Here is a 24,729-nt window from a genome sequence, read left to right as displayed (position 1 = left end):
CCCGCGCCGCGCGGCCGCGCTGGGGAGCGGGAGGGAGGCAGGGCTGTGGTGGCGCCCGCCATGTTGATGGCGTGCGATGCGTTTAGCTGCGGAGGAGCGGCCGGGGACTCTGGTTAAGATGTCGGAAAAGAGGGAGAGTGGGGGCCAGGTTCTGGTTGAGGGTGTAGAAGAAAACTCGTAGGAGTGGGTGGGAGGATAAGAGGAGGCTGAGAGGGCGCGACGAGTTGTGGAGGGCCTTGCGGGGCATTTTGTAGCGGCCGGTTGTCCCGCGGTGCCGGTTGGCTTTGGATACTGCAGTGCTTCTCTGTGGCGGAGCGAGGTGTGCAGTGACAATCAGGTTTCGGGGCTTGTCCTCTTTGCGGGCCGGGAGGGACCCCCTGAGGCCCTGTTAGCGGGGCCCTGCGGCAGGCGGCCCTCGGCGGTGTGGAGCTGAAGTGGGTCTGTGGAAGGAGGTTGGGGAGTGTCGGGGGTGGGGGTGCGCGAAGGCGGCTCCTGCTCGCGGTTGTGGAGGCAGGCGGCTGCGGTGCCTGTCAGGGCAGGGATGGTGCTCGTTTTGGAGGGGACGGCAGCTGGGCATGGTGCAGGAAGCCAGGGAGGCTCCGATGGTTCTCGGGAGTTGTACCTTTTACGCCGGCAGGGAAGAGGGACCCCGTGTGGGCCTGTAGTTGCCGATGTATTTGGTTCTGGCCCGGGACGGAGTCCAGACTCTCCGGCTGACCTTGGGGGACGAGGCCCGCAGCAGGGAGCAGCCTGACTTGTCACACAGCAGGTGACTGACTGCTTGCTGACTTAGAGCTGTGTAAGGACTGTGGCTGCTTCGCCGATGTGTGATGCCTGCGCTAATAACGTTTGGCTGTCAGATACATGGCTTAGTGGGGCCATCAGGAAGAGCTTTTCTTCCTCCTAACGGTGTAGCTGTTTTCAGTACATCCATAGAAAGAAAAAGCTGAGAATGGATGAGAGATATGGTTTAAGACCTCTCGGCATGGTGCAGGATCAGACAAGCTAGTTTGTTTCCCCTTTCTGCTACCTGTGCTTGCTCTCTAATACTGATAACACTTAGCCAGCTGACAGGGTGTTTTCTGAGCAGCATACCCCTCTGGCTGCAGTGTAGGAGGTAGGGTAGATTTTCAGCACAGCATCATAGACTTTTCTGTACTGAACATCATCCCTGCATTTGCTAGCCTCTCTGTAGGGGATTGGGAAATGATCTGTTTGACAACTGAGAGATTACTTAAATCTCAGGTTTAAGGGGACTGGAGTTTCCTGAAATATCATGCAGAAGATCTTCACTTAAACCTAGAAAGGAGGACACTCAAAGTATTGAATGGTTTGTGAAATAACACTATTTCTAGTTGCAGTTGATTCCTGTGAAATAAAGCATTTTATTACTTCAAGAAGATACTCCACTGAAAAGAGTTGTGGAAAATTACAGGCTCGCTGGAAGTCTTGATTAAAGTCCAATAGTGATATAACACATGAAATAGGATGTTACACATTTTTATGTTATACTTTGGCTCCTCCTGGAGGTAAGTATAATGTATTTGCTCAGGATGTTGCTTTGCGATAACTACGCAGTCTGTTTGTCCCAGGGTACAGTGGAATGGTTGAGGAAGGATGCTGTGAGATGTTTTGTGATGCAGTTACTTAACCTGAGCCTTGCAGCCTTTCAGGCTTTTTGATATTATGACAATCCATGTCATTCTTTCTCTTAAATCCAGCTCACTCCAGTCAAAGAACCTGAACTAGTTGCTTGCCTTGTAAAATGTCCAGTGTCCTGGGACAAGAGTTGCTTCTCCCCACCTCGAGCTTGTCCAGTTTTGCCATATTCATCCCTGAAGAAAAGAAGGAAGTGTTATGTGCCATTGCTGTTACAACTTTTATTAATAGTTGCATCTGAAGAATTCTAGATTACTGGTTAAGCCCCTTTTACCTGTTTTCTGTGTAAGTTTCTTCTCTATGCAGATGCCTGTAGATAGGTGTGCTGTGGGTAAAAAACAGCAGTGGTGTCATGGCATGTCATAACAGTTGCCTGCTGTGGACTTTAGGCCTGTTTTAAGTTTATGCCATGTAATGATGGTAAGTATTGCAATGGGACGGTTGAGGAGCTTGGTTGTCTTTCTATAACTGTCAGAAAACTTACATGGACCTTTCATCCAGGATAAGTCTGCTGAGCTAATACTGTGCTTTATTACTTACATTTAGAAACTAATTTTTGTCGCCACTATTGATCCACTCTCCTGCTCCTCTTCCTTGTGTCTCTGCTGCTGTTCTGGAGATGAGGATACACCCTGCTCTACAGATAATTATATTTCAGTGGTTTTACCATGTTTCTTTGAAGATGATGTCTCAGCTAAGAGTTGCTGTAGTGTATTGAAATGCAGAAAAAAGAATTCTTTCAGGAGTACCCAAATGAATGCCTGATGCAAGCGACAAAACAGTTCCATGTGGGTGTTTGGTTCACTTTATCTGTTTCAAGTGTCTCATATTTGTGTGGGTTAAGCTTAGTGCTTACAGTTTCTCTCATATTAATAATGAAGTTCATGTTTGGTATCTTGGATGTTCCATTCACCTTAAAAGTGGTAACATCCAAGTCACTTCTGACCCATCAGATCTTAATTACAAGATCCACAAGAAGCTGACAGTCCTATTGCAGGAATAAAAGTTGTCTGAGCATTTTGTATGGAAAAAGCAAAAGGTGTCAATGGAATCAACAGCCTGCCTTTGGCATTTCCTAAGTATGTAAGTATACTTCTGTCAGTGAAAAATTACTCCACTGTCTGTAGTCCTGAGCCTGTGATGCTGATATAGACTGTGTATGTTTGAACTTCTGTACTGACATCCTATACTGCAGAAATTATGGGTTGTACGTTACCAAAGTGGTTTGTACCAAACGTACAACTATGGGTTGTATGTTACCAAAGTCACTGTGGACTCCAATAAGCAACCACCCATCATCATCAAGACCAGGAGAAGACTCTGCAGAAGGGATGGGAAGATGAGTAGGAGTGTATGATGCTTTTGCTCAAAGTAGAAATTGACCTAATTAAATAGAAACCTGGGTTCAGATTTCATTCTGACCAATTGTTACTCGAAAACTTTTGGGTGTGGGTGCTCTAAATGGAGCCTTCACAAAACCAGCTCTGCAGTCTGTATGAGAAATAGGTGAATTTATGAGGTTGATTGTACATCTGTGTTACAAGACAACATGACTTTGAGGGTGTCTAATGTGCTGCTGTTGTCATGTCAACACCCGTATCACTGCAGCGTGGACAAAGGGCAGATGTGATTGTCTCTGCTCTTGCAAATTAATTGTTGGTTCTTAGCATAATTCTTAGTGTGAAAATTAGCTGAATGAAGAGGTTTTCATGTGCACTCAAGGATTGGAATGTGGTTTCTAAGGGTGGTTGATACTGTCTGTACTAGCCTTAGTACATAAGTATTTTTTTAATGGCTGTTTTCTTAATTGCCCCAGCTATAAAACGTAGTTGTCCACAGTTTGCTATGGAAGGAGGAGAGTTGGAAGTGTCACCAACTTCAAAGTCTGTGGGGGAAGGGTGTAAAATCTTCCACATCAAGTTACTGCTCAGATTCTGGAGACTGAAGAGGCTGCTGTGAAGGTTTTCTGTTTATGATTGTCTGCCGTGAAGCTGTTTCTCAAAGAGGTACTGGAGCTGCAAAGTGAAAGGTGATGGTGAATTCAGCTGGGTCAAGGAGGTAAGTAGGTAACTTGTGTTGTATGCTACTGTTTCCAAATAATGTAAAGATAGCAACACAAAATGCATTGTCTCCTTCTTAAACGGGAAGCTTGAAGAAAATGCTAAGAGCAGAAGGCTTCTTTGGTTTTTGAAGTGGTGTGAAGTTGTGGGGAGGCAGCTGTTATTTCTGGAAGAAGTCATTCTTGCATTATCCAAAGAAATTGGTAAAGATGCTCCAAAAATCATTCTAGCAACTAATTGTGAAGTATTAACTTCGATTTTGTTTGTTTCTTTTTTTTTTTTCTTTCAGCATAAGAGGAGTGCTCTAGGAACAGTCAAGAACTTCTTCATGTAGTATGAACATGTTTGAAAAGCTGCAACAGTGCAATACTGCACAACAGGAATGAGTGTGCAGGCTACTGCACACTGCTGGATTCACAGAAGTGATCTCTGAAATGATCTTAGTGGAGAACTCTGTTTATTTCAGAGCTTATAACTCCCATGAATTTCAGTGAGTTCATCTAATACCAAAACAGGAAACTACTCTTATTGTAGACACTGCAGATGGGGATCTGAACAGGTGACTTAAAAAGTGAGGACTTTGTGATGGGCCTTGGAACTGCAGGTAGTTTGAGTAAAAGAAACTTCAGTTGTGGGAGCTCCCTTGGGAAACCACATTAGTGAGGGAAGCTTGCTAAATGGAGGAAACTCAAAAGTTCAGTCTGTTCTGCAGCTGTTTCTTGGCTACATGCACGTATATCTTAAGGTGGGATGGCCTAAGATGACCGCTGAAGACCACGGGGTTGTAGAGAGACATTTGAGAGCATATATCCAACTCCAGCCTCACCTAGATGGCTTCACTTCTCATTGAGCGTTTTTCAGTTTAAAAATCACGGCTTTGCTTAGTCCCTGTAACTCCTGCAGGGCTTCCTAGCTGATTGCAGCCCTGGTTTGGAGGAGCCTTCTGCACCCACGGCTTGCTGCAGCGCACGAACGTGACTCAGATGGGCTGCAGGGCCGAGTGTGAATCCCGGTCCGATTGCCCGTGTTCTGGCTGTCATGCGAGCGGGGGCCGCCTGTGCGGAGTGAGAACGTCCTTGGGCGGCTCTTGTTGGGTGTGTAAGCACTGCCCTCTTCAGCACAGAGCTTGCCACAACCCTGTATTGCATAAAGCGGCTGGAGGTGTGCTAGGTATGGCTCTCAGGCCGCTGCCACTCATGCTGGGAAGGTCTATTTTTGATGTGTAGTGGCAAGGGAGGTGGTAAATGACACCGTTCAGCTGATGTCTCTCTCTGCGCCAGACGAGTAGTTCGTAGCTGACAAGTTCACGGGCCCGCGATGTGCCCTTGTGGCCAAGGCAAATGGTATCCCCAGTTGCATTAAGCTGAGTGTGTCCAGCAGATCGAGGGAGGTTCTACTCCCCTTCTGCTCTGCCCTAGTGAGACTTCACCTGGAATATTGCATCTGCTTCTGGGCTCCCCAGTTAAAGATCTGCTTGAGAGAATCCAATGGAGGGCTGCAAGGATGATTAAGGGACTGGAGCATGTGCCTTGTGAGGAAAGACTGAGAGGGCATCTAATGTTTTATAACTGTGTGAGGGCTGAGTGTCCAGAAGGAAGGGATAGTCTCTGCTCACCTGTGCCCTGTTACAGGACAAGGGGCAGTGGATGTAGACTACAGCACAAGCAGTTTTCTCTCAGCTTGAGGAAGAACTTTACGGGTCACAGGGCACTGGAACAGGCTTCCCAGAGAGATTTGGACTCTCCTTTTCTGGAGAGTTTCAAGACCCATCTGGATGCATTCCAGTGCAACTTGCACTAGGTTATGTGGTCCTGCTCTAGCAGGGGGGTTGGACTTGATGATCTGTGGAGGTCCCTTCCAACCCCTAACATCCTGGGATCCTTCAGCACTGCAGCAGCTTTTACTCCTTTAAAAAAAAACACAAAGGAGAGGCAGCAGGGAGTATTTTGCAAGGTGTCTAGGTAACAGAAGGGTCACAAACTATACTGAAATTGAAAGCCCAGTTAAATACCTGGAAAAAAGTCCATTTGGGGAAATAATGACTGCCATGACAAAGGCAGTGTGGACCTGGCAGTCTCTCATCGTGAGATTCATGGTAGGGGAGGAAGTCCTGGATGCACAGAGGGTGTGGAAGCAACAACCAGAGGTAAAAATATAACAGTATTTTTGTGCCAGATTATGCACCATTATTTATTAAATTGATAGGCTGGGGTCCCTGATCATGCATGCTGGTGCTCCCAGGGAATGATTGCTCTCTAGCTCTTTGACCATGAGAGTGGTGAGACCCTGGACTGAGTTGCCCAGGGAGGTGGTTGAGGCCCCGTCCCTGGAGGTGTTTAAGGCCAGGCTGGATGGGGCTCTAGCCAGCCTGATCTAGGATAGGGTGTCCCTGCCTATGGCAGTGGTGTTGGAACTATAGATGATCCTTGTGGTGCCTTCCAACCTTGACTGATTCTACGGTTCTAAAGTTCTCTCACTTCTCTAAGATTCAGCTTACATGTAGCAGCGTATTGGAGCATTCTTTACACAAACCATTTCCCTCCTGGTAAGTAGCCCTGCTCTGTGCAAGGAAAAAAAAACACACAGCTCTGAGGAGAGCATCATTTGAGAGTGTCTCCTGTGGCAGACTACTGGGTTTGCTCTTGCCTCGGGCTCTGCAGTGTACCTAGTTTGTTGCCTTTCTGTGAGTTGTCATTGGTTGGCTCTTTTCTACCACCTGATTGTTTTTTCTTTGGGCTTTTTGCCATTGTTTTGCAGATGCCTCTTCCGGAAGAACCAGTAACAGCAGTATCTCAGGTTCCCAGCCAAGATTCTAGTCACATGATTTCACTTGCTCCATTCCATCAAGTTACTTCCATGCAGTGTCCTAAGGATATAATTTAGTGGAATGCTAGTAAGCAGCTAACTTTTATATCTTGGCCCTGGCCCACACAGGTCTGGTTTACATAAGCCTCCTCCTCGCAATGAATTCAGTGGCTGCAGCCCTTGGTTTCCATTTGCACATCCTAGGAAAAAGATACTGTTAAACTTGATATTGCAGAGATAGAGAAATGGATGTGGTAGGATAAGTTGCTTGACCCAGAATCTCTTCTGCATACACAAGACCTAGAGCACTCAAGGGGAGAAAGATACATTTTTCATGTCTCAATGGCCGTGACATGCTGCAATTGAGAGATTTTCAAAGCCAGTATAGAGGTGTGAAGGTGACTGAGCTACCTTGCTCCAAGCAGAGGTTTATCTTCAGGTTCTGCATTCATGCGTATCAAAGTTGGTTTGTAGCCAATAACGTTTTGGGGCATAGAAGCATGGAGTTACAGAATGGGCTGGGCTGGAAGCGACCTCTGGAGGTCAGCTAGTGCAACCTCCTCTGCAGTATGCAGGGATATCCTCAACTAAATCAGGTTATGCAGAGCCCTGTCAAGCCTCACTTTGACTATTTTCAGGAAAGGAACCCCAGCCACCTACCTGGGCAGCCTGTTCCAGTGTTCCACTGCCCTCGTGGTAAAGAACCTGTTTGTAACATCCAGTCTAAATTTGCTCTTCTCTAGTTTGAAGCCATTGTCTCTTCTCTCACTACAGTCTCTCTCCATCCTTTTTGTAGGCCTCCTTCAGGTACTGGAAAGCTGCTATTAGGTCTCCCTAGAGCCTCCTCTTTTCCAGGCTGAATAACTCTAGCTCCCTCAGCCTGACCTTGTGGCAGAGGTGCTCCAACCCTTCATCATATTGCCTGAGCTCTCTGAGCTCTCCGTGCGGTTGCAGAGGCTGTGGTGACACTACTGGCTTAAGGAGATTGGTGTTATCTTAGGCTCTTTGCCTTCCTGTGCCATATTACACCATTCTCTTTCATGCCAACGCCACTAACTGCAGCTGTTACTTAATCAGGGTGTTAATGCACACTCCCTGACCTGTATTTGCCTTATGTGGCTTGGTTTTCAGTTGTGCAGCTTTGTGTAATCTGGATGAGGTTAGTGAGCTGGCTTAGAGTGTCTGCAGTGTGGCACTAAAAACAGGTGGCCAGGTGCACAGCAGGAGTCAGAAGTTCTTGGGCTTATTGCAGAAGCCTCTGTCTCAAAATGATGCCTCTAAGGATACGGTTTATTCTGTGGGGGAGCAGCAGCAGCAGCAGGGTGTCTCTTGTGCACTCGGGTGCTTCTGTTATCTCTGTTTTCCTGCTTTAGCTCCCATGACCAAATGTTTTGCTGTGTGTAGCTTTCTGACCAGGCGGTGACAGCTGGAGAAACCCTTATGTCTGTAAGCAGCACTGGTGATTCCTAGATGCTTTCCAGACAAATCCCAGTGGGAGAAGAGAGATAGAGTAAGATGTGGAACAGTTTCCCCTTAAGTTTGGGTGGTTTTTTTTACTGTAACTGTACCAGTATGATGGAAGTAATTTCTCACAAAGTTTCATACCCCTGCACATGCAGCCAAATATCTCAGAGTAGATCTGTCAGAAAGAGAATTGGGTACTAAAATGTTTCTTATATGATAGATGAAAAGCCTAATCTCAGTTTTGCACATCAGCATTTTTGCACTGTTCTGATATGAGTGAGGTCAGCTTCAGTACCATGAAACTTGGAACACAAGTAATGATTTTATGGCTTCTGATAGTGGTGACAGTTGTCTTCTGATGAGGATGGTGTGGTGGCAACTCTTTCAGAGTGATGTGCAGTGGCTTTGCTATACTTGCTCTGCTTTAGCAAATGTTGGCTAAGGTAATAATTGCATCCCCTAAGAGTTAGGATATTGCTGTGATTAATCTGTCTGCAAAAACAAGTAAGAAGTAGAGGCAGATGCAGTCCACACTTGAATTGGCAGGAGGGTGTTGCACAACCAGGGGGAAACTATCTCACTGGCACTGAAGAGTAACTCAGACCAGTGAGGTCCATTTAGCCTCTTGCAGATTTCTTGCCCACTGGAAGTTCTCATTGCCAGGGTAGGTTTTATCTGGAGCAACCACTGTTCCAGTGCTACTTTCTGGAAACAAGTGGGTGAGGACAGTTTATTTTAGAGTAGGGCCAATGAAAAGAAATTAATTTGCTTACTCTTAATTATCAATACATTTATTGGATAAATATTTTAACCTGTTATAAATCTATTTATAAATGCATACTTGGGAATAGAGGCATGTATGTGCATTTATATATTTTCAAGTTGCTAAATACAAATTTATTCTTTATATTTAGCATTTAATTAATACAATCTATTTATGTTATTTATTATATTCTATATATTCTATGTATTATATTTTATATATTATATTTTTATCAAATTCTATTTGCTAAATATAAATTCATTAATAAATTCTAAATAAACAATTTCTATAATAGAAATTAATAAGCCAGGAGAAACCCAGAAAAATAAAGAAGTTCTGTGTTGCAAACAGACTTCTGGAATGGAGTAACTGTTCCCTGCTGACAACAGATGAAACTTGACAGCCTAGTCCCCAACACATACAGTTGATGTGAATCATCTTGCTTTGTTAACATTTCTACTGTTAACAGATTTTAAACTCGCCATCCTTCTGCTGGTTATTTGGCTGTGGATTAACCTTGTCATGAGTACAGAGGCTTGTGACATGCTTGGCAATGGAGGCAGGTATGTGTGGGGTCTCCTCACAATTTTCTGTCAACACTTAAAGTGCTGCAGCTCTCCAGAGTGGATAACCACGGTGCCATTTGTTCTGAGTGGTGCTACAGCCTCATTCACGTGTGTTTGATACCTCAGATACCCCAACCTTTCACTACAGTATGAGAGATTATTTAATATTAATAATCTGTATTAATTTTGATATCCAAGCAATGGTTGTTAAAAACTGTGATAACTGTTTATTAACATTAAGTGTCACCAGAAAAGTTATTTACAAGGTTCAAAATCATAGAATCATAGAATCAAGCAGGTTGGAAGAGACCTCCAAGATCAGCCAGTCCAACCTATCACCCAGCCCTAGCCAATCAACCAGACCATGGCACTAAGTGCCTCATCCAGTCTTTTCTTGAAGACCCCCAGGTACAGTGCCTCCACCACCTCTTTGGGCAGCCCATTCCAATGGGAAATCACTCTCTCTGTGAAGAACTTCTTCCTAACATCCAGCCTATACCTACCCTGGCACAACTTGAGACTGTGTCCCTTTGTTCTGTTGCTGGTTGCCTGGGAGAAGAGGCCACCCCCCACCTGGCTACAATGCCCCTTCAGGTAGTTGTAGACAGTAATAAGATCACCCCTGAGCCTCCTCTTCTCCAGGCTAAACAGGCCCAGCTCCCTCAACCTCTCCTCATAGGATTTGTGCTTCAGGCCCCTCACCAGCTTTGTTGCCCTTCTCTGGACATGTTCCAGTACCTCAACATCTTTCTTGAATTGAGGGGCCCAGAACTGGACACAAATGCACAGGATGAAACTTTATATGCTCAAGGAACAGGCAAAACTAGAGCACTTCTTGAAGTGGCAAACATAATTATTATACTGGAAGAGACTTTTGAGTATTTACTCACAAAATCATTATTACCTGACTCGCAGGGGCTAGCCAGTCCAGACAGTACCCAAATGCTTTCAGGGAGCTCTGTCTTGTCGGCCACTGAGACTTGCTTCTTCCCAGACTTGTGGAGAAAGGAGGCAGGCAATCTCTGACCTTGTCTCCTGGCTCCTCTGGAGGATCTGTGTATCTCCAGGACTTCTTGTCTTAGCAGGAGACTTTCAGGTGCAGGCAGGATGTTTTGTGATGTGCAGTCTCAGCACAGTGTCACGCTGGCTATGTAGGCTGATCATGTGCAGGCATTTAGAGCCTTTTCCTGGTGAGCTCTCCAAGCAAATTCAGGGTGCAGATGAGGCAGCAGCAGCCCTCATGCTACCTGCTTACCCCTTTTATCAACACCCAGCCCGAGACTCATGGGGCATTGGACGTAGATTAGCCAATTGGGATGGCACTTTGCCCGGCTTCACCATATTAGGTGAAGCCAGGGCTTTTGCCCTCCCCTCCCACGCTTGCCTCCCCCAGCACAGAAGGAGGAGCAGGGGAACATGTCTGGGCAAGCCAGGGTACGGATAAGCCCATGTTTGGCCTGTCAGGCCTACCACCACAACAGGCAGGTAAATTTAGATTCAAACCATAGCCAAATCCAGGGTTTGGAATATGCTGGCCTCTGAGTAACAGCCATGCTCTCTGGTGTGAGTGCATGTGTTTCTTGAGTACAATCAGTTTAACCAGTCTTCTCCCAGAGGAACCAAGGAACTCTGCAGCCTCAACTTCCTCTACCCTTTGGTGGGGCTTTATGTGCACAACTTCCAGGTAATTTTCACCTCTGTGAGATGCAAGTGGGTGGGTGTCTTTCCCAAATTTACTGTTCAGAAGTCAGCAACGTAGCAGGGAATGTAAAGTATTACTTTGCTTGTGCCCACCACTCACAAATGGCACCTGCTTTTGGCAGACTTAATGCCAGCATACAGGTTTCCCAACCTTCATTTTTCTCCTTTTCTGTAGTAGTTCCCTGTCACCCATAGATAATGTTCAGTCACTCAGTGTTCAGTCTGTAGGTTATGCTCCTGATGTGTGTAAGGAGTCTTAAGGTAATTCCTTACTTGTTTAGCTGTGTGGAGCTGGTGATTCCAGTGGCTGCAACGTTCTGGCTATTTCATCCCATTGTTAGGAAGAATAAGAAAGCAAGCTCAAAGGTAAGAACCCTCCTTGTCTGCAGGGATGTCCTGAACAGCTCCAGTGCTGGTGCAAATGTCTTGTCAAATGCTGCCCTGGGTGGCCAGACAGCAGCATCCCTATGGGAGGAGATGAGAGGATACCAGGCTCAAGAGGTGCTGTCTTCTGCCTTTGTTGCCTTCTGTCCTTAGGGTGTTTGTGCACCCCTTCCTTAAGCCTATTCCCATTATGTGAACTAGCTGCTCTGAGATGGCCTTTTAGCACAATCAGTTGATCCTATTCTATTCTAAGGTCAAACTTGATGAGACCCTGATCAACCTGATCTAGTTGCACACCGCAAGGGGGTTGGACAAGATGACTGGATGAGGCATTTAGTGCCATGGTCTAGTTGATTGGTTAGAGCTGGGTGCTAGGTTGGACTGGCTGATCTTGGAGGTCTCTTCCAACCTGGTTGATTCTATTGTTTTCTTTAAGAAACAGGAAAACTCATGAGTGGAGCCCTGATTTTCAAAACAACATTAGAGGATGTATTTTATTTTAAATAGAATGAATGCATACACATACAGGCAATATTCAGGCAGCGTTTGTGGCTTGCTTCACCCATCTGTTTTGCCTACAAAGCAGCAAAGAGCACATGGATGATGTTAGCAGTCATAAATCCTTCTCTTTGTACCTTCTCCCCCATCACGGCCTGTCCTAGGGATGTTCCTTTAAATTGAAACGCAGGCTGGATGCAGCTGCAGGGGAGTGAGGGAATGCAGAGTTCCCCTATGCAGAGCCCCTGGCACCCTGTAACGATGAGAGGCAAAGACAGGGGCTTGGCCTCTTATCTCCCCAGATCCCCACCACTCAAGTCACACCTCTGTCTGAAGTCTTCAAAGTAAATACTACATGGCGCTGCAAAATGCACGTCAGAGGTGCTGATCTCTGCTGGCTTTGAAGTTGAGCTCTAGCTGCTACTTCACTGTACTTGTCGGTGTCTACCAGCAGAGGGTGGCTCTAAGACCGTTTATACTTTGCTTTAATCCTTGAACTCTTCGCAGGCTGAATGTTGCTTGGTGCCTTTGTTAAGTCCTAATCCTCGGTTTCTTTTTTTTAACACTTAATTCCTTATAATTATTAAGATTTTCCTTTGAGCCTTTTCTCACTGCTTGTTCTGCTTTGGCATTATTCTTCCAGATGAGACCAACTGATAGGATTAAATTTAGGAAGGCAGGTTTGAGATATTGTTGCTATTGATGGCAAACTACTTCTGTCTAGGACCAAAGTATTTGAAAGAAATAACTTTGTGAATTAGCTGTCAGTGTTCTAGGATTTGTTAGGGATTGAAACTTAAGACACTAACTGTGAACAGAATTCATACTGACAAACCTCAGACACCCAACAAATGCCCAGTCTGCTGAGGCTCTCCTTTCTGTGGAGAGGACTGCACATATCCCAAGGGTGATTTCAGTACTTCTTATCCTAATTTAGGAATCAAAGTTTACAGAACACAGGCTATCAGGGGCCTGATCCCAAACAACATTTGTGCATCTGTAATTATTCTCATGTGGAATCCCACTATGCATGACAGTTAATGACTAGACAGTTAATTATGTTATGCAGGCATGGGCTTGATTTTTGTGCTTGTGTTAACAGGGAGACTAATTTGCCTCTTGAGGTCTCTGTTCCTTTGACTACAGAGGGAGCAGAGGTTAGACTAGTGCAAAGTTAGACTTCTAACCTGCTACATCTCACCCACTATTCATATCGAATAAAGTTCTGCCTCATCTTTAAAGGTGTGTAGACACTTAATAGATTTTATGGATCTGATTTCACATCCAAAGGCATGAGGTGTGCTATTTACATAACTAGTAGGTAGTTGTTATCCTCTCTGAAATCAGTGAATTCCACATGGGACCAATTGCACATGTATAAATAGTTCAGGCTGTTGTTGCCTGAAGATTTGTTAGGAAGCTGTACCTAGTAAAAGGTAGTGGTGATGACAGAAAACTTACTGTGATTTATATTCTGTATTAGATGTTCAGTTGAGAATTCTACATCTGTTTAAGTAGTTGTAGAAGATGTGAACAAGAATTTCTATGTACCTGCCTTTGATTGCAGTTTGTTTAGCACTCAGAACCCATCTTTTCAAGATGGAATTCCAATCTAAAAGTCTGTATTTAAAAAATACTAAACCCTGAGTACCAACAGCCTTCATTTTGAACCATTTAGAAGTGTAGCACAGGCTGGGCCTTATAGCAGGTAACATTCCCCTCTGCAGAAACAGAGCAACCTAGTGACCAGCTCAAGCAAAAGATGAAACAGGTGTATTTCATAATGGTTACAAACAGCAGATAACCTCTGGCTTTCCCTTCCTCAAAGCACAGGAAATGCCAAACACACACAAGGAAGAACTGAGTCTTCCTGCAGACATTAAGCCTTTAGAGCCAGTTTCAAACCCGTGTGCAGGGTGCAAGAAGGATGCTTGGTGTATTTGAACTCAAGAGAAATGCCTTGAGAATGATTGAGAGATTAGGAGAACAAGGTCAGAAGGATAAGACAAGATTATTGCAGACATGGGTGTGAATTTACAGCATATGTGGTAGCTTTTCTGGAACAGTTTCCAGTCCACACCAGTGTGTACAGAACTTTCTGTACACCTTAGTGTATTTGAACTCAAGAGAAATGCCTTGAGAATGATTGAGAGATTAGGAGAACAAGGTCTGAAGGATAAGACAAGGTTATTGCAGACATGGGTGTGAATTTACAGCATATGTGGTAGCTTTTCTGGAACAGTTTCCAGTCCACACCGGTGTGTACAGAACTTTGTGCAGAGCTTAAGTGTATCCAGAACTTGTGCTCTGCTTGAGGTTAACGACATGGAAAAGCTGGTGTGTGATTCTGTGCTGTAATAACCTGTTAGTGTACAGATGGGCTTTCAAACTATGGAAATGACCCATGATGTGTAAAATGGCCTCTTCCTGTTTGCAGTAATGCAGTGAAATACTGAGTCATCACTAACCAACAAAGAGCCTTCCCACTAGAGGCTCTTTGTTGTTTGTTCTCTGTTCCATAGGAATCGGTTTTGTGAGTTTGGGCTGAATTACTGCCTTTTCCTAGAGAAAAGGTTGGAATGGCATCACTCTTAGTCTGAATTTTAATAAATTGTTTTAAAATGAACTCTGTGTAGCTTGGGTTAAATGAATGAATTCTTGATTTGGGGGATTAACTTGCATTCACTGCAAGCTCTAGCTTTCGATTCCCTAAAGTGAGGCCAGTGATTTAGCCCTTAACCTTTCCACAGAGGAAGCAAGCTCAGGTTTGTTTCTCCCACACAAAGACCATCTATACAGATTGATTAGATGTGGGAGGGTCATGTTCTAGTATCATCTTGATAAGAATGTTGTTCTGCTTTGTTAAACTGAGCCAAGCTATAAAGAAAGCACATCCTAAAACTGCACTGCAGGACTGTAGTTAAGATCAAATTCATCTGCATCTGTAATTTTATATCCATTGGTACTCTTAACAATCTAGTTCAGTGCCTGACATGATTTTGGTTCCATCTAGCAAAATGAAGACTCTGTGTGTGTATTAACAAAGCCAGACTATGAAGACCCATCTCTCAGACCACAGTCCCCTAAAACATCTTTCCTGCCACCTACAGAAGCCCTTCTTGTTTTGTAGGACATGCAGTGGTTTATATGCTCTAACTCTATGCCTTGAATGTGTCATGACAGTAAATACTCTTGTCCCCAGCTTCTCCAACATCTTGTAGGCAGCTTCCCACTTGGTATATCATCTTGAAGTGGTTTCTTCCCCAACAAGGAGACCATTTTGAGTTGCGTGCCAGACACCTGATCTTCTTCCACAGTTCATCAAGCCCAGGGCCTACAAAGAAGTTCTGGATTCATCTGGAAGGTAAATACAGAAATGCTCAACTGGTTTGTGTTTCCCTGCTGTTTGAAATGAGCCACTAGTGTCACTGAAGTCTCAATCTAACCCTTCAAGGGCTGAAATGGAGTAGGTGTCTGTAAACAGAACATAAATTCTTTCATCAGGTTCTTATGGTTGTATATTTTATCCTTTCTCTAGAGAGTGTAGCAGGGGCTTAGGTAAAGCAGATTGGACGTTCATTCGGGGTGGCTTAGTGAAGTGGGAAAACAAAGTATCTGGCTGAAGAGCTGCATATTTAGCTACACAATTCGAGTGTGCTGAAGAACTGCAGAGATTGCAGAGTTATGCTGTTCATTCCTCTCTGGCAGTGAGACATTCCTGTTCATCTCCTGGGCAGTTTCACAGGTCTTGCCTATCACTGGACCCAGCTGATAGAGTGTAAAATCATGTGTAATCTCTATGCCAATTGTCTGTCTTTAGTTGTTATCCTACAGAGAAGGAAGATGGAACAAGCTAATTGAGATCCTTGGAATAAAAGACAGTTTTCCAGAGCTGAAGTGCAGTGTCTTTGGGTATTGACAGTTGACAGTTGCATCATCAAGGCACACAGTTGTGCAAAATATTTGACAGGGAAAATGCAACATGATGGGTTTGTTTTGGTTTTCTTCTGGAACGTTTTAATGGCTACACACAGCTTTCCTAGTAGGATCTTACTTTCTTAGGGTAGAGATTTGTCACCACTTCACTTAATGTTGATGAACTTTGTGCCAAAATCAACAGGGGAGGAATTGACAGGGCAGACTTTAGCAACAGGGAGATTGTGACACGTTTGAAGAGAGCGCATGCGCAGAGGAGGGACTACTTCTGTTTCAAAAACCAGCTTCTTATCAACAAAACAAACTGCTCCTTCCTGCAGAGGTCTCATGTCTGCTTGACAGTAGTGTTATGAAAATGTTTTCTCTTGTGAGAAACCCAGGGAAAGAGATTCCCTGTAGTAAGAACATCTATGCGTGTTACTTGATCTCCAGTCTACTGAGCTGAACTAAGACAAGCGTTAAAGCCAGCTGGCACTGTAATAACTAGAAGTCTTTGCAGTTATTCCAGGAACTGGTTTTCTGCTGAGTCAAAGGAAGCACGTATTGGTACCACCACAGACAAAAATAGCTGCTGTTGCCCTTCTGCCAGCTGATCATGGGTGGCTTGGGGCAGACACTTCAGTCTTCCAAGACAAAGTGCAAAGCTTCAGTGTATGAGAAATATTTTTTTTGTTTCATGGGTTTTTTTTTTCCACATACACAAAGATCAGTCTTAAAGCAGTGGAGGTGATAAGTCTTGGAAATCACAAGTAGCCAGGAGTCCAAGAACTGACTTAAAGCAGCGATGATGCTACTTTTCTCCTCCTTGTCCTCGCTTTGCCTTGAAATGCTGCAACCAAAACTGGTAGCACACCATGTCTTGCCCAGCCTGAATATTCACTCAGAGGAGAACATAGGAAGCTTTGTAAAAGTCACTTGATAACTGGAACAAGAAAACTGTTTAGCTATGAGTGGAATGTCCTCTTCTAAAATGCCAAACAGTCTTGTGTGGTTTTAGGTCAAAAGCTAACAAGATGAGCTGTGAGCTCTTATGTTCCTTTAGAGTAAAAAACTGGAGTGCTTTAAAAATGCTGAGAATGTGACAGTGATTGACAAGAAGGGACATAAGAGACACTCTGCTGAGAAATCCACATCAGTTTTATAAAACAAAATTGGTACTGCTGTAGGTCTTCAATTTGCAACTTCATCCAGGAGCCAGAGCTAAGCTTTCTCACACATGACCCTTATGAAAGAACACCTAATTTGGTAAAATCCCAGAGTGACTTTAAGGAAAAGGGAACCTAAGAAATCAAACAGCTACCTGAATTTTTAATTGGCAACGAAGCTGATGAAGGGCCTGGAACACAAACCCTATGAGGAGAGGCTGAAGGAGCTGGGGTTGTTTAGCCTGGAGAAGAGGAGGCTCAGGGGTGACCTCATTGCTGTCTACAACTACCTGAAGGGACACTGTAGCCAGGTGGGGGGTGGCCTCTTCTGCCAGGCAACCAGCAACAGAACAAGGGGACACAGTCTCAAGTTGTGCCGGGGGAAGTATAGGCTGGATGTTAGGAGGAAGTTGTTGGCAGAGAGAGTGATTGGCATTGGAATGGGCTGCCCAGGGAGGTGGTGGAGTCACTGTCCCTGGAGGTGTTCAAGCAAAGCCTGGCTGAGGCACTTAGTGCCATGGTCTAGTTGACTGGCTAGGGCTGGGTGCTAGGTTGGACTGGATGATGTTGGAGGTCTCTTCCAACCTGGTTGATTCTATGATTCTGTGATCTCAGTGCATTTGCAGTGCATGGGTGAGGCTACTTTCATAATTTCTATTACTGGATCCTGAACACATAGTTTTAGTTTCACTTAGGTGTGGGCACATGACCACATTTGCACTGAATTAAGTTATGGTATGGAGCTCATAGGAGATTTATAACAGTTGGTAGCTGCTACCTCATCTGACATAATGTGACAGTGGCACAGAGAGACAGTAGCTGTAATCACAAGTGTGGTGGTGCAAAACTGTCAGAACTTTTAAAGACATTTGAGTGGCATGAGCAAAAGCTGGGTCTGCGTCATGGGCAGAGGGTTGGGGCCTGCCTGCTCTGATACAAAGGACTTCAGTGCTGTATTTATTGTGCCTTTAAGCCATGGTCAGAGAGGAAACCTCTTAACTACCTGAAGGGACATTGTAGCCAGGTGGGGGGATGGCTTCTTCTCCCAGGCAACCAGCAACAGAACAAGGGGACACAGTCTCAAGTTGTGCCGGGGCAGGTCTAGGCTGGATGTTAGGAGGAAGTCCTTGGCTGAGAGAGTGATTGGCATTGGAATGGGTTGCCCAGGGAGGTGGTGGAGTCGCTGTCTCTGGAGGTCTTCAAGAAGAGACTGGCTGAGGCACTTAGTGCCATGGTCTAGTTGACTGGCTAGGGCTGGGTGCTAGGTTGGACTGGATGATCTTGGAGGTCTCTTCCAACCTGGATGATTCTATGATTCTATGAAAAGAGTGAACTGTTTCCTTTATAGTCACTAAACATGGAAAGAGCTCTCACTGGTATGTACTTCTCTGTATGTTCTTCTCTTTCTGGCTCAAGCAGTCAGTGCTGTTTGAAAACTACTGCTGGAGAGATGGTTCAACCATCCTCTAGCTACACATTAAAAAGATTCTGTGTTATCACATAGCGATGGCAAAGGAGAGCATCAAACTGCTAAGGTGTATTAACAGGGAGATTTAAGAATGTGATGTAGGCATTTGTCTAACTGTACTATGGTGAGCTGAGCGTGAGTACAGTGCTTGGATGATTTAACTGGCCTCAGACCAAAATACACACTTAACATTCAACAGCCACCTGTGCCTAGCAATGACAGCATCCTGCAGTGACCTTAGCTGTGTCAATAAACTATTAGCTGAATAGTAGCTGGGGTTTTCTGGTTAAAAGAAAACTAGGCCTTCATTACATTCTAGGAAAAGGCTAGGGCTTTTTTTTCTTGGGTAATTGTAATCTGCTTCTCTGCCATGATTCCATGTTAACTTGATGACTGGATAATTGGAATTTGGCAATTATTGACTGAAATTGGGCCCTAAATTGTGTCAGGTATAGAGCATTGCTTTGTTTTTAATTGGTTTGGTGAGAATGTAAGTTAATTAAGTGAAGTAAGTAATGTGCTTTATGAGATTTGTGTTTGTGCACTCACCCTTTTTATGCAGCCCATACATGGGACACAAGGTGTGCTTACTTCATCAGAAGAAAAGACAGAGAGGGGATTTAGTGTTTAGAAACATCTGAGTAGGGGGACAGGCTCTTCTCACTTGCTCCCTGTGATTGGACAAGGAGCAGTGGTTGTAAGTTGCAGCACAAGAGGTTCCACCTCAACACAAGGAGGAACTTCTTTACTGTAAGGGTCGCAGAGCACTGTGGAGGTTGTGGAGTCTCCTTCCCTGGAGACTTTCAAGGCCTGTCTGGATGCATTCCTCTGTGATCTGTGCTAGATTGTGTGGTCCTGCTCTGGCATGGGGGCTGGACTCTATGATCTCCTTGGGTGCCTTCCAACCCCTAACATCCTGTGATCAGACCACAGCCTGGGTCACAAACTCTGAAGGCTTACAGAAGCTGATGTGAAGTCACCAGCCTCTTGCATCTGTCCCAGATGTGACTACTTAACATGCTTTACAATACCTCGGCTGTAACATCCCTGATAAAGCAGAACAAGATAGTTATCTGTCCTGCAATACTGAGAATGTTGCTGCTTATGTTTACCTTCTATGGATGTACCAGTGGCCTTCATTCACCTGCATGAGTCAGCACAAGGCACACAACTGCCAAATAGATTCACCTATAGCAATCCCTTACCTGGATACACAAATTTGAAGGAAGAACAAGGAGGAAGCAATGAATTCTGCTGCAGGGCAGAGCAGCCACAGCTGTGGGACTCTTTTTTCAGCCTGAAGGGGTAGTACCTGTTCTGCTCATTTTTGTAATCTCCTCCCCCCTGGAATGCCATGTATAAGAGAACACACAGGGTGTTGCTTGGCACTAGGAGGAAGGCAGCCTGTGTCTTGTTTTGGATGCTGCAGCCATGGCTTACTCTGTGGGAGGGGATGAGATGCCTTTCTTTGGTGCAGTTGAGCACAATGAGTTGGTTGAACCATTTTATGAGTAAATTGGACAAAGCTCCAGAAAGAAAAGACCTGTCCTGTAAGGAGTTAATTTAGAAACTTTCTGTCTCACTTCAAGTTTTCTGGTTATATCCAGTTGGCAGCCAGTCACTAGTGGTGTTCCACAAGAATCAGTGCTGGGCCCAGTCCTGTTCAGTATCTTTATTGATGATCTGGATGAGGGGATTGAGTCCAGCATCAGTAAGTTTGCAGATGACACCAAGCTAGGAGCAGGTGGGGAGCTGTTGGAGGGTAGGAGAGCCCTGCAGAGGGACCTGGACAGGCTGGATGGGTGGGCAGAGGCCAATGGGATGAGATTTAACGAGGCCAAGTGCAGGGTTCTGCACTTTGGCCACAACAAGCCCAAGCAGTGCTACAGGCTGGGGACTGAGTGGCTGGAGAGCAGCCAGGCAGAAAGGGACCTGGGGGTACTGGTAGATAGTAGCTGAAGATGAGGCAGCAGTGTGCCCAGGTGGGCAGGAGAGCCAATGGCATCCTGGCCTGGATCAGGAAGAGTGTGGCCAGTAGGACAAGGGAGGTTATTCTGCCCCTGTACTCAGCACTGGTCAGGCCAACCCTTGAGTGCTGTGTCCAGTTCTGGGCTCCTCAATTCAAGAGAGATGTTGAGGTGCTGGAACATGTCCAGAGAAGGGCAACAAAGCTGGTGAGAGGCCTGGAACACAGCCCTGTGAGGAGAGGCTGAGGGAGCTGGGGGTGTTTAGCCTAGAGAAGCGGAGGCTCAGAGGTGACCTTATTGCTGTCTACAACTACCCGAAGGGAGGCTGTAGCCAGGTGGGGTTGGCCTCTTTTCCCAGGCAACCAGCAACAGAAAAAGAGGACACAGTCTCAAGTTGTGCCAGGGGAGGTCTAGGCTGGATGTTAGGAGGAAGTTGTTGCCAGAGGGAGTTGTTGGCATTGGAATGGGCTGCCCAGGGAGGTGGTGGAGTCACCATCCCTGGAGGTGTTGAAGCAAAGCCTGGCTGAGGCACTTAGTGCCATGGTCTGGTTGACTGGACAGGGCTGGGTGCTAGGTTGGCCTGGATGATCTTGGAAGTCTCTTCCAACCTGGTCGATTCTATGGTTCTATATATATATAAATTATTGCTTTATATTTTAACAAAAATCTTCTTTCTGGAGTGAAGAGGTTTGTGTTTTGGGACATTTATTTCAAGGGAAAACTGGACCTGCTGACTCTACCAGCGTGCCTGTGTCATTCTACGTATTACCTGCAAAATGAGCAGCTGCCTGCCTTTAGGTGTCTTACAGGATTGTAACATGAATTCCTTAACAGGTTGGGGAAAGGAACTGTTAACTGCTGAAAACAGTGTTCCCCTCCCCTGTGCTTAGTGTATTGATTTCCACATTTCCAAGGCAAGGGTAAATTGCAGAACATAGTGATTCGAATTTAAAATCCATTGCTAAACTTTGGCTTGGAAACATGAAGTTGCTTTCATTCACATTTGCACAAGCTGAGTACAGAGATAAAGAGCAGTAAAAAGGCAAAACAAAGGATAAAGACTCATAAACCACCAGAGCTAACTTTGGCTCTGTTAATCAGTCTGATCTTTGTTCTCTTTAAGTGTTTGTGTCTTTGCTAAATTTGCAGCTTGGGGACCTTGATTACAGATGCAGAGCTTGAACAAAGCACATTTTCTGCCCCTTCTGCTTATTGATGTATTAGGAGGTCCTTTTTTTTTTTTGCACTGTTTCAGAGTGAGTGAAACAAACAGGTACATAGGTACCCCTTGCTGCTGTGATGGAAGCAATGAGGGAAAGCAGGGCAAAAGTAGAGCCGGGATTTCTGCTAACAGAAAGAAAAGGCAGAGAGAGAAGAGCTATAAAGATTTTGAGCAACCTACTGATGTGCCTACTTACTGCTGAGTTCTGCTGCTCTTCACCAGCTCATCAGTGTGCCTACTTACTGCAGAGTTCTGCACTTCACCAGCTTGTCAGTATGCATTTATTCTGATTATCTGCTGAATAATTTGTCTCAGATTTATTATAGGGCTAGATTCTGGCTTCTTTCACAGCACTGAAGTGGTTAATTAGACACAAAAATAGACGATTTTCACCCTCTGTCTAAATACATGTTAAATCATGCCAAGCTACCCAAACATGATATTGTTTCAGATAAACCCTACTCAAAGCAGGAACTGATCATGACCAGGCGTGTCCCCGTTGCTGTCTGACTTGGCACATCTCCAAGGAGTAATTCTCACAGTATATCCCAATTTACCAGCTGCTCTCAATGTAAAAAGAACAGTTTGTTAATCCATTACAGACTGTTTATGATTGACAGTATTTAGTGTAAGTACTTTTTGGATAGAGTGCTGCAAATAGACAGGGATATTGGGCTGCTGCATGTTCCTGCAGCGTGCTGTAGTTAATGTCTTTTCCCTGCTGGCAACTCAGGCAAATGAACTGTAAAAGCACTTGGGAATTAGCCCAGGGATTTTATGATGGTCTCGAAGAACATTGTGAGTACTTCTTTAAACACCCACACTTAGGTCAGACAGTGAATTGTTTTACTGTAGTGTCTATGGAGCCCTTAAAATACTACAGCACTACTGGAGTTCAGCTGGAAAGGCATCATGAGTAAGTGAAGAATTCATCACGCTTTTATCACTTTGTCTTGCAGCCTTGGAGAGTGGGTGAAAGGCATAGATCTCTCTTGAGACCATGCTCTCCATTCCCCCTATGGCACTCACACCACACTGTTGGACTGGTGATGAGCATGGCATGCTCAGACCATCAACAAAAAAGTGCTGGTTTTATCCAGCCCTTGTGCAGGAGCCCTCAGGCGGGGTCTGCAGAGCTGCCCTGGCTTCATATGCCACATCCCACCTACTCCCCCAGCCACTTTCCATATCCTCAAAACCTCTGCAGTGCAGCCAAGGTCCTCTTCATACACTGAAATAATCACTCTGCTACAACCAAACTAGGATGAAGAACTGTGAATGGTGGGGCATGTATGCAGCCACAAGCTCTGGACATCAGTCAGGGCATTCCAGATTGGAAGTCCCAGGGAGCAGCATAAAAAAATGTATAATCCTGACCTGCTTATTCTGGCCCCATGTAAGATGAAGCTGTGTGTCATATGCTTAATATTAAATGGCCTAAACAGGTCACTTGGTTTCTCTTTAATTCTTTTAATCTTCTTACAAGATACAAAATAGGCTTAAGGCAAAAACTGTTCCTTAATATAAAGGGTTGAGGGTGGTTGTTTGCTTGGCTGTTCAGTGCTGAGGACAGCTATCCACTAGAAAGAGCACTGGCACTATGCTGAGCAGTTTATGGCTCCTTACTCAATATCAGAAAAGATCTCTGGGAGACAATTACAATCATAGCCATTAGACATTTCAGACTGTTTAAAACTGCCACAGTAACAGGAAAATCCTGTTTGAATAATCAGAGAAGAGCCCATTCCAGATAACAAGAGACAATGCTGCAGTCCCCTCATCTTCTGTAAGGTTCCTGTGGTGTAAGCAGCTGCAAAGTCCAGCCAGCATGGTTTGATTTTCTTTTTTAATGTATGTTTTAAATACTATTTTATACAGAAAGGCTGTGCAGAGTGGGATGAGGAGAAATAGGTTTCCTGAAAGTGTTTCTGCAGTTGAGCTAGCAACAGTTTGATTTAATGACAACACAAGCTCAGATCACAGCAAAAAATAATTGTTTCCTGACATCATGGATTGATTTTCTTGTCCAGACTGAAAACTGAAGAGGAAAAGATTGGTTGACTGGGAGATGCAGAGCAAACCAGCATGGGAATAGAAAAGAAGAGAGTGTCTGTTTCAAACACTGCTCCAAATCCTGCAGGTGTTCATGTTGCTGGCACATGGCTGCATTAAGAGTTAAAATGCCATCCTGAGTGCAGATTTGCTCTTCTCAAGAGGAATGCTGGAAACGTTTTGCAATACAGTACACACACATGGATTTTTCACTACAAAAGCTATCACCAGGACTGTAGTATAAGCTGAACCTCCAAAATTGACACTTCCAGGCCAGTGAGATGCCATTTTTAACCAAGAGTCACATTTCTTCCCAGCAAAATGTCCCAAGGAGCAGTATCCTGTTCAATTCATGGAGCTTCCTTCTAATCTAAGGGAAGTGCTAGAATGAAAGAACACCACTCACCTCACCTACCAACTGCAGGGAATGCTATTTTGCATTTCATTGTCAAACCATGCATTTTTTCATGGTCAGTGTTCTTTTGTCAAAAGAAAATCTGAATGAAGCTTTGCTTTTCATTACAAAAACACAGCAACACCTATATATATATTAATCTCTTGAAAAAACTTTGCCAACAATTCAGTTTATTGAATTGGCAACATCAATTTATCTGCTTAAAAAAAAAATCTTTTCAAGCCAGTAGAAATCTGTGTCCAGTTCTGGGCCCCTCAATTTAAGAGAGGTGTTGAGGTGCTGGAACATGTCCAGAGGAGGGTGACAAAGCTGGTGAGGGGCCTGGAACACAGCCCTGTGAGGAGAGGCTGAGGGAGCTGGGGGTGTGCAGCCTGGCAAAGAAGAGGCTCAGGGCAGACCTCATTGCTGTCTACAGCTACCTGAAGGGAGGCTGTGGCCAGGTGGGGGTTGGTCTCTTCTGCCAGGCAACCAGCAACAGAAGAAGGGGGCACAGTCTCAAGTTGTGCCAGGGGAAGTACAGGCTGTATGTTAGGAGGAAGTTGTTGGCAGAGAGAGTGATTGGCATTGGAATGGGCTGCCCAGGGAGGTGGTGGAGTTGCTGTCCCTGGAGATGTTGAAGAAAAG

General features: G+C 44.9%; 1 long non-coding RNA gene across 6 annotated transcripts; it reads left to right on the top strand.

Annotated features, from left to right (window-relative positions):
• Positions 1-42: 42 nt before the first annotated feature.
• Positions 43-24,410, top strand: LOC135189300 (uncharacterized). 6 transcript variants are annotated; one of them, XR_010308036.1, is made up of 5 exons: positions 43-319; positions 1,356-1,529; positions 2,613-3,717; positions 4,009-6,612; positions 15,103-15,797. It is a non-coding gene; the product is annotated as an uncharacterized LOC135189300 (long non-coding RNA). The 6 variants fall into 6 exon arrangements; XR_010308033.1 differs by lacking the exon at positions 43-319 and having other exon boundaries at positions 460-1,529; XR_010308038.1 differs by lacking the exons at positions 43-319; positions 1,356-1,529 and adding an exon at positions 24,008-24,410 and having other exon boundaries at positions 2,254-3,717; positions 15,103-15,264.
• The last annotated feature ends 319 nt before the right edge of the window (positions 24,411-24,729 follow it).

Source organism: Pogoniulus pusillus, chromosome 3 (assembly GCF_015220805.1).
Source record: "Pogoniulus pusillus isolate bPogPus1 chromosome 3, bPogPus1.pri, whole genome shotgun sequence".
NCBI classification, from domain to species: Eukaryota; Metazoa; Chordata; class Aves; order Piciformes; family Lybiidae; genus Pogoniulus; species Pogoniulus pusillus.
Note: the sequence above shows the minus strand (reverse complement) of the source record. Positions and strands in the feature narration are given on the sequence as shown.